Source organism: Lethenteron reissneri, chromosome 4 (assembly GCF_015708825.2).
Source record: "Lethenteron reissneri isolate LAM-NWPU_2019-01 chromosome 4, ASM1570882v1, whole genome shotgun sequence".
Lineage (NCBI taxonomy): Eukaryota > Metazoa > Chordata > Hyperoartia > Petromyzontiformes > Petromyzontidae > Lethenteron > Lethenteron reissneri.
This window is the reverse complement of record NC_083782.1, coordinates 1075909-1093467: the sequence shown is the minus strand read 5'-3', so window position 1 is coordinate 1093467 and position 17559 is coordinate 1075909. Positions and strand designations below refer to the sequence as shown.

The window sequence follows — 17559 nt, the reverse complement described above, 5'->3', positions numbered from 1 at the left end:
AGGTAATGAAAGTGAGTGCGTGTGTGTGAGAGGTAATGAAAGTGAGTGTGTGTGTGAGAGGTAATGAAAGTGAGTGTGTGTGAGAGGTAATGAAAGTGAGTGTGTGTGTGTGTGAGGTAATGAAAGTGAGTGTGTGTGTGAGAGGTAATGAAAGTGAGTGTGTTTGTGTGTGCGTGTGTGTGAGAGGTAATGAAAGTGAGTGTGTGTGTGTGCGTGTGTGAGAGGTAATAAAAGTGAGTGTGTGTGTGTGTTGGGAGTTTGTAAGTCCCCCCCCCCCCTCCAGCCTCTACTCTGCACGGGTTTCCTCTGGGTTCTCCAGTTTCCTCCCATTGCTAAAACTACACACCACGTCACTGATAGTGGCCAGAAAAACATCCCACTCCTGAAATATTACCTCAACAAGGTTGTTCGGGGGCGCCGTAGGCGTCCCCCAACAACCACAGCGTGCAGCACCCCCCAACAACCACAGCCTGCAGCACCCCCCAACAACCACAGCCTGCAGCACCCCCCAACAACCACAGCCTGCAGCACCCCCCAACAACCACAACCTGCAGCACCCCCCAACAACCACAGCCTGCGGCGCCCCCCAACAACCACAAACTGCAGCACCCCCCAACAACCACAACCTGCAGCACCCCCCAACAACCACAGCCTGCAGCACCCCCCAACAACCACAGCCTGCAGCGCCCCCCAACAACCACAGCCTGCGGCGCCCCCCAACAACCACAGCCTGCAGCACCCCCCAACAACCACAACCTGCAGCACCCCCCAACAACCACAGCCTGCGGCACCCCCCAACAACCACAACCTGCGGCACCCCCCAACAACCACAGCCTGTGGCACCCCCCAACAACCACAGCCTGTGGCACCCCCCAACAACCACAGCCTGTGGCACCCCCCAACATCCACAACCTGCAGCACCCCCTAACAACCACAGCCTGCAGCACCCCCCAACAACCACAGCCTGCAGCACCCCCCAACAACCACAGCCTGCAGCACCCCCCAACAACCACAACCTGCAGCACCCCCCAACAACCACAACCTGCAGCACCCCCTAACAACCACAGCCTGCAGCACCCCCCAACAACCACAGCCTGCGGCACCCCCCAACAACCACAGCGTGCGGCACCCCCAACAACCACAACCTGCGGCACCCCCAACAACCACAGCGTGCAGCACCCCCCAACAACCACAGCCTGCGGCACCCCCCAACAACCACAGCGTGCAGCACCCCCCAACAACCACAGCCTGCAGCACCCCCCAACAACCACAGCGTGCAGCACCCCCCAACAACCACAGCGTGCAGCACCCCCCAACAACCACAGCGTGCAGCACCCCCCAACAACCACAGCCTGCAGCACCCCCCAACAACCACAGCCTGCAGCACCCCCCAACAACCACAGCCTGCGGCACCCCCCAACAACCACAACCTGCAGCACCCCCCAACAACCACAGCCTGCGGCACCCCCAACAACCACAGCCTGCAGCACCCCCCAACAACCACAGCCTGCAGCACCCCCCAACAACCACAGTGTGCGGCGCCCCCCAACAACCACAGCCTGCAGCACCCCCCAACAACCACAGCCTGCAGCACCCCCAACAACCACAGCCTGCAGCACCCCCCAACAACCACAGCGTGCAGCACCCCCAAACAACCACAGCCTGCGGCGGCTCCAAACAGACTGGTCAAGTAAATCCTTACGATCCACTCGCACAGCGTGCGGTGGGCCTTCATCCAGAAGTGGATTTAAGCACCCCAAAAACTACAGTACTAATGTAATTATAACCGTGTGCATTGTTTGTCAGATTTAATTTTTGAAGAACTCACCTTAAAATACTTTTTAACCTAATGGCTTGAGAGACGATCGGATGTACGGCTGATAGTGAATTACGATTAAAAAACTAAAAAACAACGCGAACAGCTTCGCTGTACTTGAGGACTTTTAATAAGTCGAATAAGAGCGGCTTTATGCAGCTTTTACTTAAAACTTTCACTCTAAATACCTTCTTTGACGATCCCGCGATGTCACTTTAATGTGAATGAATGAAAATGTATGTAAACTGTAGTTGTGATATTGACATTAACTTCTAAGAGCTATCACTTATTAATCAGTGAAAGAACTGTTAGGATTATTTGGAAGTTCTTAAGGGGTCTTAGGTTTCAAGTGTCAAGTTTCATTTATTAGATATAGCCCTGTGAGCCATGCGGCTCTTGAGTCGGGTGCAACCGCAACAAACTAAATATGAATCATTGAGTCACAGAATGACAGAGCTGGGTGTTTATATATTAGTATTGGGGTTACACAAACTTGGCAGGACCCTTTTGCAAAATAATCTTGAGACTCAATGAGGTTTGCCCCGGGTAGACGAGCGTAAATAGTAAACGTGTCAACCACTCGACCTGCACGGCGATTGCACTTATTCAGGACGTAATTTGTCCATAAGCTTCGCCGGCCTGCGCTGACCACCGTGGTGAAGTATGGTCAAACACTCCCCAGGGTTGAGATGTACGAGAAGGCCCTCAACCAATGATAGATTCTTTGTTGACCCTGCATTGGCAGTGGTGCACAGCGCAAATAACCAAAACGTCTTGGCACATTTGTCAATTACAACTGTGGCCCTACCAGGAAAAATATAAACGAGGTGATATTGACCTCTGGCCTCTCTATGTGTACGCTCTGAAGAAGGGCCATCCCCTGAGACGTTGCCGATTATGTACGTTTCCCTTGAGGTCCACAGTGTTACTGCCAAATGTGTTGAGGTTTTTCATCCAATGACGGGCCGACACAAAGAAAACTGAAAATAATAATGGGTAGGCACGTGACGGGTGGTATCGCCTTCCTGCAAAGCCTCACTGAGCCTCAAGACTCCATTTCAGGAGGGTGCTGCTGACACATTGGGATGTTTGCCAAATTCCAATAGTAAACGTTTGGCTTCGCCTGGCAATAATGCGTAGAACCCGGAGACAACCCAGCACCGCGCCTGTATAACGAAGGGAAGACACTCCGAGCTCCGCACTGATAGATTCAACAATCCATTGCCGTGCTTCCATCTCCTGGCCACCTCACAGCCAGCGCCAACCCTGTAGGACCTCTGCCGTTCCTAAGCAGCCTCCCCAGTCGAGGACTAGCCAGGCTCAAACCTGCTGGCCTCGCACAGTCAAAATTTGTTGCTATCCAGGAGGATAAATGTATCCCCTGCAGCAGTGGTTCTCAACCAGGGGAACGCGGGCCCCCGGGGGTACGTGAGGTGATTTATAAATGTGTGAAATTATATTGTACGTGAGAGCCATAGGTGAATTATCACGTATGAATCTTCCAATATAAAATAACTGTGATAAAATTTAAATTCGTATGCTAATCTAGAACGATATGAAAGACCTTTCTAAACTCGTTGATTGTAAATAATGCCGGTTTCCCAGCATGCAGAGCGCCCGTTGATTTTTCTCGTATTCGCTTGCAGTTACTAAGCTAGTTAGGGTACCTCACAAAATTGACAATTTGTTAAAATATTGATGTTCATTATTCATACTTTGATTTCTCAAAACCATGTTGGGTCAGACAAGGGGGTACAACTCGGTAGAAATTAAATTCGACATGGGGAAATGGGGGGGGGGGGGGTTATAGTCGCCAGAGAACCACTTCCTTGGGGGGGGGGGGGTGGCTCCTGAAAGTGTGATGGCAGGGATGATGGCAGGGATGATGGCAGGGATGATGGCAGGGATGATGGCAGGGATGATGGCAGGGATGATGGCAGGGATGATGGCAGGGACAAAGCAAGCAGAGCCACGGGAAATGCTTATTGCACTGCACTCTGGGACCTGGCGACCCAAGTTTGATTCCCACGCACAATCAACACCAGTGATGATTATCTAAACCGGTCCTGGGCCTCTCCTAGGTCGACTCGGCCTCAGCTGAGTACCCCGTGTGTTGTGTGTAAACATCGCCACTGAGGCGCCCGGGCGTGGTGTTGGTCACCCACCCCAATTGCCCAAACAGTCTGTGAAGGCTATATGGGGGATATTTGACTGATCAAATGTGTGTACCAGCTCACCATTGAGGTGCGTTTTAATTTCCAGAGCATCTCGCTATAATCGTGGCAGCCTGTAACCCGGCACTGTGGAGCTCCCTTACCGTGGGTGTCGAGGAGGTTGCATACCCTGGCTCTCCAGGAGAGGACGCTACAACAAGTGGACTAATCGCCATCTGTGTATAACTGTACGGGGATAGAGCGTTCCCCTCGTGGGTTTCCTCCAGGTGCTTCGGTTTCCTCCCACGTGTAGAATAAATAAAGACGGCGGTCACCGCATTGGCTCGCTTTCAGATGCGCGTCTGTGCCCGTCTGGAACGCTCTTCCGAAATTGGGAATCCACTGGAGCTATGCACTTCTAAAGCATCTAGACTGAAAACTCATTTCTTTAGAACTGCTGTGTGTGTTTAGTTTGTTGTACTTCCCCCACACCTCCGATGGGCACGGTTAGCTACGTACGGTGCGAAAGAAGTTCAACATACATACAAACGCTCATCATTGGTTGGCTGAAAACATCTTCAAATAAAGACCCGATGCAGGCAGGACCCTCCTAGAAAATAATCATACGAATCAGCGTGGCTCTCCTGGATCAGTAAGTGAAGAGTTTTTGTTGTTATTGTAGTTTCGAGCGAGAAATACATCTTGCAAGGGCCACCGCGTGACCCTTGCAGCCACTGCACTTGAAATGACGCGCTGTTTATATGATGCACTCCCAAAAGGCCGTACGGCTGCTGGGATGTGTCGAAAAATACTTTGGTGTGATATGTGGAAGGAGGGAGACTTGTGTCTTGCTTGTCTATTCTGTTAAAACCATAATTGATTTGTGAGAATCACATCGTGACCCTGAACCGTGACGATCGTCACACTGCGTGGAGGGGGCTACACCGAAAACATAGCCGCGTCAGCAGCAGCACCAACATCATCATCATCCTCGTCATCATCACTGTCATCGTCACTCATCATCATCGCCCTCATCATCATGACTGTCATTATCACTCGTCATCATCACTGCCGCCATCCTCATCATTGTCATCATCATCATCACTCATCATCATCACTCTCATCATCACTCATCATCATCACTCTCATCATCACTCATCATCATCACTCTCATCATCGCTCATCGTCATCGCCCTCATGCAATGCTGCGTCATCACCGCCACTCGCGTTCGGAGGCTGTTAACGAGCGATGTGGGGCTCGGCAGGAACCATCCCGAGGGTAATGGTGCAGCCTCGCGTCGGCTCCTCTGCGGCACAACGGAGGAGGAGGCCGGATAATCGAAGACATTTGCAAGCGGCACCGCAGCCCCCTCGTCTCCCACGAGCTCGTTCAGCGCAGCGCCACTGCGACCCCCACGCATCTACCCTCCCCAGGGGCCCTCACAGCCCAGCCACTCTCTCACGGGGGAGGGGGGTCTGGGGGTCTCTCCCACTCCCGACAGCAGGGCCACTCTCTCTCTCGATGGGGTCCCACCCTCCCCCACGGTAGGGGAGAGGGGACCCTGGGGGAGAGGGGAGCCTGAGGAAGAGGGGACCCTGGGGGAGAGAGGACCCTGGGGGAGAGGGGGGCCTGGGGAGAGGGGGGCCTAGGGGAAAGGGGGGCCTGAGGGAGAGGGGGGCCTGGGGGAGAGGGGGGCTGGGGGAGAGGAGGGCCTGAGGGAGAGGGGGGCTGGGGAGAGGGGGGCCTGGGGAGAGGGGGGGGCTGAGGGAGAGGGGGGCCTGAGGGAGAGGGGGGGCCTGAGGGAGAGGGGGGCCTGGGGGAGAGGGGGGCTGGGGGAGAGGAGGGCCTGGGGAGAGGGGGGGCCTGAGGGAGAGGGGGGCCTGGGGAGAGGGGGGCTGGGGGAGAGGGGAACCTGAGGGAGAGGGGGGCCTGGGGGAGAGGGGGGGCTGGGGGAGAGGGGGGCCTGGGGAGAGGGGGGCCTGAGGGAGAGGGGGGGCTGGGGGAGAGGGGGGCCTGGGGAGAGGGGGGCCTGAGGTAGAGGGGGGCCTGGGGAGAGGGGGCCTGGGGGAGAGGGGGCCTGGGGGAGAGGGGGGGCTGGGGGAGAGGGGGGGCTGAGGGAGAGGGGGGCTGGGGGAGAGGGGCGCCTGGGGGGAGGGGGCCTGGGGGAGAGGGGGCCTGGGGGAGAGGGGGGGCTGGGGGAGAGGGGGGGCTGAGGGAGAGGGGGGCTGGGGGACAGGGGCGCCTGGGGGGAGGGGGGCTGGGGGGGAGGGGGGCCTGGGAGAGAGCGGGGCCTGGAGGAGATTGTGGGATGGAATGACGGAATCCACGCGCTGCACCGACCGCGTATTTTTAGAGACACCGTCAGCAGTTTGTGATTTTTAATCTCATCACGCATGATAATTTATCGTGCCGAGGGAGGCCGGGCGTCGCGCTCGCCAGGGAACCCCTCCGCAGGGAGACGCTCACAGCCCCCCTAATCCAGCCCTCCCCCCCCACCCCCCATCCAGCCCCACGGCCTCGCGTCTCACTCGACAGCCCTCAGCGCGCCACGTGGCCGTCTTGGAGTGGAAACGGCCGCCGTCGAGGCCACGACGGGACGGGCCACGGCTGCCCACAGCGCGCCGCGTGGCGCCGCTGCCCTCAGCGGACTCGCGGCGCTCGCCGTGAAGCCGCCCCCCCCCCCCGCTGTCTCCTGTCCCCCCCCCCCCGGGCTTCGCTCCCCGCGCCCCCCGACTCCTTCCACATTTCGCCACCGCCGTCCACGCCGCCTCTCACTCGCCGCGTCCCCCCCCGCCTCCTGTCCGGAGGGGGTGGGGGTGGGGCTAAATGGAAATGAGCGGGGTCTACAAGGGGGCGGGGGGTCTAAAAGGGGGGGTGGGTGGGGAGAATCTCCAAATCTGCATGCAGAGAAGCGGCTCGCAGCGTGACCTCTTCCCTGTGATGGTTTAAGGAGATGAGAAGCGAAGCTCCGACCGCGTGCGGCCACCGTCCAGAGCCGCCGCTGGGGTCCTCCGGGCCCACGGGGCCGCGGCCGCTGGGCCCCTCGCGCCCGAACTGCGCAGCATCGGCCGCGCGAACCTTTTAGTCAGTTGCCAGGCGTTCCTTTTCGAGACGAATCGGAACGGAATGACGACGGCTCGCAGCTTGCCGAGCGCCTACTCCGTTAACTTTTCTTTTAAGGCCACGCACGAGCAACGCAGCGGCCAGAGGATGCACCGCCGGATAACTTCCGTGGCTCGGTGTGTCCATCTTGCACACGATGGCAATCCGTTCAGGAGCTCGAGGTCTGCCTGCCACGACGAGAGGGCTTCAGCAGAGAGAGTGGGGAGCTCTTCCCCCTCCTCCCCCGTTGAAGGAGCGCAGACCGCAGTGGGTTTCCCGTGCGCTCCATAGTTTGGGTTGCGTGGCCACAATCGCACTCGCGTGGCCTGTCTTTAATGTCCCTCTGGGAGTCTCTTTGCGTCTCGACGCGTCTCAGTGGGTTTCTATGTATTCCTGTGCGTCTCTATCTCTTTTGGGTTTAATCAGCATTGATTCCTGCGAGACTGACTCCTGCTGCGGATGTGATAATTCGTGTGAGTTTTGCTTGTGTTGAACCAACGCTACTGAATACACTCCCAGAAAACCTTACCGTTGGTGGGATGTGTAAGGCACTGGGTGGGGTGGTCTGGACTTGGTGTGGGTGGCACTGGGTGGGGTGGTCTGGACTTGGTGTGGGTGGCACTGGGTGGGGTGGCCTGGACTTGGTGTGGGTGGCACTGGGTGGGGTGGTCTGGACTTGGTGTGGGTGGCACTGGGTGGGGTGGCCTGGACTTGGTGTGGGTGGCACTGGGTGGGGTGGTCTGGACTTGGTGTGGGTGGCACTGGGTGGGGTGGTCTGGACTTGGTGTGAGTGGCACTGGGTGGGGTGGTCTGGACTTGGTGTGGGTGGCACTGGGTGGGGTGGTCTGGACTTGGTGTGGGTGGCACTGGGTGGGGTGGTCTGGACTTGGTGTGGGTGGCACTGGGTGGGGTGGCCTGGACTTGGTGTGAGTGGCACTGGGTGGGGTGGTCTGGACTTGGTGTGGGTGGCACTGGGTGGGGTGGTCTGGACTTGGTGTGAGTGGCACTGAGTGGGGTGGTCTGGACTTGGTGTGAGTGGCACTGAGTGGGGTGGTCTGGACTTGGTGTGGGTGGCACTGGGTGGGGTGGTCTGGACTTGGAGTGAGTGGCACTGAGTGGGGTGGTCTGGACTTGGTGTGGGTGGCACTGGGTGGGGTGGTCTGGACTTGGTGTGAGTGGCACTGGGTGGGGTGGTCTGGACTTGGTGTGAGTGGCACTGGGTGGGGTGGTCTGGACTTGGTGTGAGTGGCACTGGGTGGGGTGGTCTGGACTTGGTGTGGGTGGCACTGAGTGGGGTGGCCTGGACTTGGTGTGGGTGGCACTGGGTGGGGTGGCCTGGACTTGGTGTGGATGGCACTGGGTGGGGTGGCCTGGACTTGGTGTGGGTGGCACTGGGTGGGGTGGTCTGGACTTGGTGTGAGTGGCACTGGGTGGGGTGGCCTGGACTTGGTGTGGGTGGCACTGGGTGGGGTGGTCTGGACTTGGTGTGGGTGGCACTGGGTGGGGTGGTCTGGACTTGGTGTGAGTGGCACTGGGTGGGGTGGTCTGGACTTGGTGTGAGTGGCACTGGGTGGGGTGGCCTGGACTTGGTGTGGGTGGCACTGGGTGGGGTGGCCTGGACTTGGTGTGGGTGGCACTGGGTGGGGTGGTCTGGACTTGGTGTGGGTGGCACTGAGTGGGGTGGCCTGGACTTGGTGTGGGTGGCACTGGGTGGGGTGGTCTGGACTTGGTGTGGTGGTGGCACTGGGTGGGGTGGTCTGGACTTGGTGTGGGTGGCACTGAGTGGGGTGGCCTGGACTTGGTGTGGGTGGCACTGGGTGGGGTGGTCTGGACTTGGTGTGGTGGTGGCACTGGGTGGGGTGGTCTGGACTTGGTGTGGGTGGCACTGAGTGGGGTGGCCTGGACTTGGTGTGGTGGTGGCACTGGGTGGGGTGGTCTGGACTTGGTGTGGGTGGCACTGGGTGGGGTGGTCTGGACTTGGTGTGGGTGGCACTGAGTGGGGTGGTCTGGACTTGGTGTGGGTGGCACTGGGTGGGGTGGCCTGGACTTGGTGTGGGTGGCACTGGGTGGGGTGGCCTGGCCCTGGTGTGGTGGTGGCACTGAGTGGGGTGGCCTGGACTTGGTGTGGTGGTGGCACTGGGTGGGGTGGTCTGGACTTGGTGTGGGTGGCACTGGGTGGGGTGGTCTGGACTTGGTGTGGGTGGCACTGGGTGGGGTGGCCTGGACTTGGTGTGGGTGGCACTGGGTGGGGTGGCACTGGGTGTGGGTGGCACTGGGTGGGGTGGTCTGGACTTGGTGTGGGTGGCACTGGGTGGGGTGGCACTGCGTGTGGGTGGCACTGGGTGGGGTGGCCTGGCCCTGGTGTGGGTGGCACTGGGTGGGGTGGCCTGGCCCTGGTGTGGGTGGCACTGGGTGGGGTGGCCTGGCCCTGGTGTGGGTGGCACTGAGTGGGGTGGCCTGGACTTGGTGTGGGTGGCACTGGGTGGGGTGGCACTGGGTGGGGTGGTCTGGACTTGGTGTGAGTGGCACTGGGTGGGGTGGTCTGGACTTGGTGTGAGTGGCACTGGGTGGGGTGGCCTGGCCCTGGTGTGGGTGGCACTGGGTGGGGTGGCCTGGCCCTGGTATGGGTGGCACTGGGTGTGGTGGTGGCTGTGGGTGGTTAAACCGCACGACGTGAGCCGTCAGCTGCACCGTGGACGTGAGAGATCCCGTGACGTCATTCTAAAAACGGGTTGGCTGCTCTCGTGCCGATGTCACGGTCCAAATTGGCAAATTTGGAAAATGACGTGGCAAGTTGGGGGCCGTCACGCACCTGGGGGGGGGGGGTCAAACATTTGTGACGATGTGTAAAGAGGAGGGGGGTGGGAGTTTGTGAAATGTGCCGTCACATCAAAATGCGCAACTTTAAATAAATATAGACAACACGTTCTCCTTTATTAAATAGACTTTTTTTATAAATGTTTTCTCCTACAACATCAGAGTGCAGCGGCACATTAAATACGCACTACAATGATAATAGTTTAAAGCGATTTGAAGCATGTTCCATTTTTTTTTGGGGGGGGGGGGGGGGCAGAGCTTTGTGACGTCATATTTGAGGGGGTTTTGACTTTTTGTGACGCCGTGTGGCGAGGGGGGGGTCAAAAAATCGTCCAAAATCGCGTGACGTCATTTATGGACGGCCCCTTACTCAATTGGGATCGCAGGCAAGCAGCAACATCACTCCCGCACTCTGTGAAACGACTGCAAGCTGCGTCTGTGCGACTATCGGAACGGTGGCGCGGATACCACCCGCGCGGGGCAACGATTGCGACGTGATCATCCCACGTGGCTGCTGCCCTGGCGAGACGGACTTCCCGCCGTGCGACTGGCGCGCCGCGTGTGCTGCAGCACGGGCGAGGGGGGCGGGGCGGGGCGAGGGGGGCGGGGCGGGGGGGGCGGGGCGAGGGGGGCGGGGCGAGGGGGTCAGGGCGGGGGGGGCGGGGCGGGGCGGGGAGGGCGGGGCGAGGGGGGCGAGGGGGGCGGGGGGGGCGGGGCGGGGCGAGGGGGGCGGGTCACCGTCCCCCACGCAGTTATTGAACGAGCGTCTGAATGAAGAATGCAGAGTGAATGACGAATCGGTGAATTAGTTATTGATTGGTGAATGAACGATTGAAGCATGAGTGCTTTATTTTATTTTTGTGAGCTTCTGCTCACAACACCCTCTGCACGCGTGTCGTCTTACAGGAAAAAAGAGAGAGAATATGTACATAGAAAACAGAGGGAACATTGACATAGAGTAGGGAGAGAGGGGGTAGAGAGAGAGGGGGGGGGGGTAGAGAGAGGGAAGGAGTAACGCCGAGCGCGCCGATTAGCCCCGATGGTTGTCTGCTGTTACCTATCTGCTGTTACCTATCTGCTGGTATCTATGTGTTGTTATCTATGTGTTGTTATCTATCTGCTGTTATCTATGTGTTGTTATATATCTGTTGTTTGGGCGATCGCTCCATCTCGGGCAACGCGCGTCTCCTCCGCGAAGTGCTCCTCTATCGATCGGCGTGGCGACAGCGAGAGCGTCCGTCTCTCTCCGCGGCGAGCGGCTGATGCGGGCCCCCTCGTGATGGGATGTCCGGTTGGCGTTTCTGTCGTGATGGGATTTCTTGTCGCTAACAGATTTGAGTGATCGCCGTAGCCTCGAGGCCAAGGCACGAGCCGTCTGCGTGTGTGGGGCTCCCAGAGGCCTGTGGGAGCAGCGGACGACGCTAGTGGCGATGGGTCTGGATGAGGACGAAGCGCTCCACGGGCGGGTTGGGGTGGCCACATTCTCTCAGCTCGCTGAAGCGCTGGATATGAACGACAAGATGGCCACACGCTCAGTTCTTTTGAGCTGGTGGTCTGGATAAGGCTGAGAGCGTTTGCACACACGATGCTGCACGGCTGTATGTATTGTGACGTCGATACGGGGTCTGCAGCGTGTGTATGTGCGTGTGCTTGTGGGGAGTTGTAGTGGTTAGGGCGACCCAAGTTCGATTCCCATGCATGGCTAACATCAGTGACGAATATCTGAACTGGTGCTGAGCCTCCCCTAGATCTACTCAGCCCTAAATGAGTAGCCGGTGGGGTGTGTAGACATCGCCACTGGGGAGACAAATGCGACCGGGCATGGTACTGGACATCCACCTCTTCGTGTGACGTTCCGGCCTTCATAGGTGCTCACTAACAGCACTTGCCCGAACAGTCTGTTCAGGCTATATGGGGGATCTTTGTCTTTTCAGCGGACGGGGCACGACGCCATGAACCCCGCTCGCTTGAATCCAGGTTCCTATCCAGGGCTCACATCAGTGGCAAGTGCCATCCCGACTTGCCAGTGGGCCACTTTACATCGCCTCAACCGTCAACGGGAAGCTGGCCACCCTCCCCCTCTGGCTCCCCAGTCCATCAGACTCAATGCTGGAGTGTCTGTCGTGTGTTTAGTAGTCTCAGTTGACACTGTACCTGTAACGTAGCCAGCCTGCGTAGCCCGTGCGGGACAATATTACGTTGACTCGGCCTCAATTAATTGCCCCGAGGCACTGAGTGTGAGTGCTGGCTTCGTGACCCCGCCCCGTGCTCGCTACAAGCGGCACTCGAGGAGCTGAGTCACCAGGCTCACAAGGTGAGGCCAAGGTCTCTCCCCCGCCCCCAGCACTGAGGCTAGCAGCACAGTGATCGCGTCCCTTGGCGCTGCGTCAGCCGGCGGTGCGCACTCCACGTTCTTAGGGCAGGGCCAGTTTCACCGCGTGGCGGTTGCTAGGAAATGTTAACTACCTCGCCTGGTATACAGGAAGTCCTGGGTTCGACCCCGACATCTGTATATTTGAAGTTTGCAGAGTAAAGTGCGGACTAATATCATCTGTTCCTTCTGTATGGGATCGAGTGTTGCCCCCTCGCTCGCACGCGTGGGTTTTCCCCAGGTGCTTCCGTTTCCCCCTACACTTATAAACACCAATTTATCGGATGGAGCCATCTTAATATGTAGAGGACCGCAGAACTTGGAGCAATTATTGGTATCACCGGCTCACCACTTGGCTGTTTCTTGGGCCGATGGTCATGTGCATTGTGCACGAACGATACGTGAGATGTAAAACTGACACAAGTGTCACGATGATGATGATCGCTGATTGGTCGGCTCCGATTCGTGGCCAGGGTTACCCCTCTCCCCGCCCGCTGTTCTGCATGGGCTCCCTCCGGGTCCCTCTGGTTTCATCCAGCAGCGGTTGCCGTTCGTGAACGGAGCCGCGCCGACTCTCTCGCGAAGAGCACTCTCAAAGTTCCGCTCGTGAAGAAGGAAGAGTTTGTAAGGGAGTGGGTGTGGAAAGTGACTTTCGAGACGTTTCTGCGACTCTCATTTTGTCTTGAGCCCAACTTCGAAAGCCATCTTTGTTATGTTATTCTTGTTGTTGCTCTTCTTTTTGTTGTTCTTGTCGCATTCCCTGCGGGGCGGCTCCCGCCGGATTCCGGTGCTGTCAATCGGCAGCCGTAGTGCTCCGAGCGGCCAGGCCCGGACTTGGCGCGAGGCTTCAGTCTGAGCCGAGGGGTTGGGAAACTGCGCATCGCTCGGTCTTAGGAGGGAAGGGGACTGGGGAGAAGGATGGAGCGAACGCACCATCCGTGCTTGAGACCACGAAAATTGGTGTTTATTGATATCTAAGAGAAACCACACAGTGGGTGTTTTTATTATTCCTGTTGTTGTAGGGCCCTATTACTAATAACAACAAAACTTGACATTTCAGGACTGCTCTCCTTCCCCCAGGAAGTTTTTAGTTCAGCCTCGGAATATTGCGTCAGGGCCACGGGCCTCATGAGTTGCTTCACATCAAGCTGAGTTGAGTTCGTTTGATACCGAGGGTGGTGGCGCTTTAGAGACAAGGGTTGGTGGATCAGATACAGACTTGTGACACTGCACCGACATATTGGTGGCCAAGAGGTGGTCGTACAGCAAGTGGGGTTTTGTAAATCCATCTGTTTGGTCTCTTGACAATTATCCCCTCATAGACGCGTGGCTTTTCTCCAGGTGCTCCGGTTTCGGCCCACATGCGTGAACAATCACTAATTTTCTGAAAACTCGCCGAATGAAAAAACGCACAATGCAGGACCCTGCTGAAAGGGAGTCATTGGACTCCGTGTGGCCGCCTGGGTAAATACGCAATTGTTACTTGTGTTTGGGGATGGCTACGTGAGGAAGACACTGCTGATCTGTTTTGTTCTGCTGCACAATGGGGTGAGAGAGGCTATCTTGGACGACCATAGCGAGTTGGGTGGCAGCGCAGTGCGGGCACTCACGCCTCACCGCAAGCAGCTCCTGGGTTCGATTCCCTACTGGGGCGCCTTTCTCTGTAGAGTCTGCACGGTCTCTCCACCTGTTCTGTGCGGGTTTCCTTCCGAATTCTCCGGCTTCCTGCTCGCGACGCTAAAAGGACACGCGTACAACGTCGCCGAGATTGGCCGCAACATCCCAATGCTGAAACGTGACCTGCAAATCACTCAATTGGGATCACGCTCCACGTGGTCGCCCCCCCCCCCCCCGTGATCCGTGGGTCAAACAAATCGCTCGAGACGCCGGTGTTGTGGCAGCCAAGAGCAGTGCATGCGGACGTTGTCGCGAGAGGTCACATGTTTGGCGCAACGGTCCGTCGCTGACTGCGTGACGAATGGATGATCACGCACAGCAGCAGCCACATATCCCCCTCCCTTCTGCGAAAACGTAGCAGGAACCTCCAGGCAATGAGTCTTGAGACTCGGCAGGCCTCTCCTGGGTAAACAAGCGGACTAATAATAATAGGGATAAAGGCTATTTTTTTCCATCAATAGATGACACATAACAGTGGAAATCCTCTCCCCTCCCACGGGCGCTATCCTTGTACCCGCACCTGCCCACGTAAGTCGCTCCTCTCCCTGCGAGGCAGCACGGATATTGGGGCGGGTAATTATCGGATAAAAAGGTTAGTCCCCCTTATCTGTGGAGAATCATGAGATGGCTGCGTGTGTCGTCTACGGGCGAGCGTGGCGACTCGGGACGAGGCATCTCGCCACGTCCGCGTGACTGAACGCGCGGAAACGTGCGGATAGTCGGGTGTGGCACAGATTGATGTGGAGAGGTGGAGAAAGACACTTCCCAAGGGGAGGGTGGTGGGTGGGGCGATCCCCTGAAATGTCAAGTTTTTTAAATAGCAGCCCCCCGCACACTAGCACTAAAAAAACACCCGGTGTGTTATCTGTGGTAAACATCAATACAATAGCACATTCTGGGGTCTCGAGGGAGAGACGGGGGCGGGTGGGGCGGTGCAGATGATCGGGTGGGCGGGTAATGGAAGGGGGTGCGTGAGCGGCAGGTTGAGGCGATGTTGTGTATCTAACCAGCAGCTGAAACGAAACGGCAGCGGAGCTTTTAATAATCGTGCGGCGCACGCTGCGCAAAGAGCAGAGGCACGCGGCGCCACGCGGGGAGAGTTCCTGCGGCCACCGCTCGCCCTGTCCGTCCTGCAATGGGTCTCCTCCGGGTCCCTCTGGTTTCATCCAGCAGCGGATAAGAAACAGCCGATGTGACCGTTGTTGGCGAACATGCCATAGCTGAAACATTGCCTGCCAACGATTCAGTTGGGATCGTGGCCATCGCTTCCTGCTTCGGCTTCGTTGGTCTCTTTTAAATGTCCTAATTTGGGGTTGACTCAGCCCATCACCTTCTGAGCTCAATAAAATAGGTACCACTTTACGGTGATTCACTTCACGCATGTATCATAGTTGAGTTCGGGTTAGGCCACAATGATCTGGCCAGGTTTGGATCCTTCCTGGATGGCGTTAGTCACAGTTGTCAAGCGACACATCGTCGTGTGTCTAATTGCTTCTCACTCCGGTCGTTGTGACAATGCATCTCTAACTCTGAGCCACGCTGAGCGAGGTCAGAACAGGAACAGGGATAATCTGCGCGTCGTTAAGCGCTTGTAGACCGCGCGACGGTTCATTCGTTTTCCCGAGTCGGGTGGTGGAGGGTCTTGCGACACAGGTTTTGTCAGAAAATCCATTACGAATCAACAACGGCTGCCCTGTGGATAAACTTGCACCCGCCATAGGAACGTGTAATTTCCACCACCGGCTCAGGCCTTTGAACAGGAGACGGACTACCAGTGCCTCCCCAACGGCTCATCTGAGCAGCTGATCACTCCTGACTCGTCTGCGTTTCAATCCACGTGGGACTCAGAATCTTAATTTCGACTGGGCGAGGGATCCGATGAGGTTCGAAGCTCTCTTGTCACAGACGTCCAGGAATCTTGCGTGGCCGACCTCCGTCTCCCTCGGCGCCCGCCCCAGCAGCGCGTGGCCAGCGATGGGAATCGGCACCGCCGGCACGGCCGTCGCGCACGCTGGGACGCCGTCATGCAAAACGGGCGCAGGAGGTGGGCGGCTGTCCCTGGGGAGGGCGACGCCGCATCGGAGCCTCGCTGCTGCGATTAGCGGGGGACGCTCCGGTGGGGGGCGCGAGCAGAGCCGTTGCGCGCGTGGGGGCCACCGCGGCAGTGACTCCCACCGCGAGGGAGGGGAGGGAAGCTGGCTGGTGCCCCCGGGGACGTTCCGTGGAGCAGGGCCCAGCCCAGCAGCACCAAGCGCCCAGCCCTGCCTGGCCCCTCTGCTTCACAACACCTCCCTATAACAGCGCAATTCACACACAGGGCCTCAAAGCGCTTTACACGAAGCTGACGTTACGGGAGGGAAGTCTGTCGTAAAAAAAAACCATGTGAGTTTTAAAACGCGATGTAAAACCTTGGAACGGATTCAGATTCCCTGACGGGCCGAGGAGGAAGGGGAATTCCACAATCGTGGATCCTGTTCCACAGAGAGCTCCATCTCCCGCAGACTCTGCCCGGTCTTTATGGACCAATGAGTTTAGAGTCAGCTGATCGAAGCTTTTCGCAGCAGAAAATAAAATTTAAGCAGATCGGTGAAATATTTAGGAGCCAAAAAATTCATGGCCTTGAACGTGAGAAGAATCTTAAGGTCTATTCTGTACTTTTACCGGGAGCCATTGCAGGGAGGAAAGAATATGAGTGATATTGTCAAGACGATTTAGATCTGGTCAAAACCCGGGCCAGCTGAGTTAGGAAAATTGAGTAGTTTGTTTAAAGGGGGCAGTAAAGTTCTTAGTGGAACTATGTTGCGTAAATGGAAAAACGACTACTATTTTTTTAATTTAAAACTAAACTACTTTTTTATTTTACCAGGCAAAGCCCACTGAGCTATGTAACTCTTCTTCAGAAGCGACCTGGACGATAAGCCACTTCGCTTGAAGTATAAATGTTAAGCAGCCAAATACCCTAAACGCGTGATGTTGATTCTGAATGTGGAGGAGAAAACGGAGGACCCGGGGGAAATCCACGCGACCACGGGGAGAGAGAAAAAGACACAAACTCAAAATATACAGCAGGCGTCAGGATCGAACCCATAACCTCCTGTATACCGGGCGAGGTAGTTAACATCTCGCCACCGCGGCGCCCTTTAATTATCCACTGCAGTGAGTTGATGGTCTCTATCCAAAGACAAAGATCCCCCGTATAGCCTGCGTAGTCTGTTGTGACAAGTGCTGCGAGTGAGCACCCTGAGGCTAGTGCAGGCCACCAACGTCTCTGCAGTATGCATGTTTACACAAAGCACCAGGTACTCACTTCAGGCTAAGCAGACCTAGAGGAGGCCCAGGACCGGTTCAGATATTCGTCATTGACGTTGGCTGAGAGCAGGAATCGAAATGTGCTGTCAGCGAGCACCAATGGAGGCTACCAAAACGAGAGACAGAGGGGAAGACCCCCTGTATGGCCTCAGCAGACTGCGGGGGCAACTTGTGTTAGCGAGCACCAGTGAAGGCCGGCACAGGAGCGTGTGGTGTGGCCAGAACCACATCCGGCCACCTTTTTCGCCCCATTGCTGATGTTTACACACCACATCAGGTACTCTTTCAAGGTTGAGTCGATCTAGGGGAGCCC

General features: G+C 57.2%; 1 protein-coding gene across 2 annotated transcripts in view; it reads left to right on the top strand.

Annotated features, from left to right (window-relative positions):
* The window catches only part of LOC133348822 (cAMP-specific 3',5'-cyclic phosphodiesterase 4B-like), a 285363-nt gene that overhangs the window by 73651 nt on the left and 194153 nt on the right, over positions 1-17559 (top strand). The window lies entirely within an intron of this gene.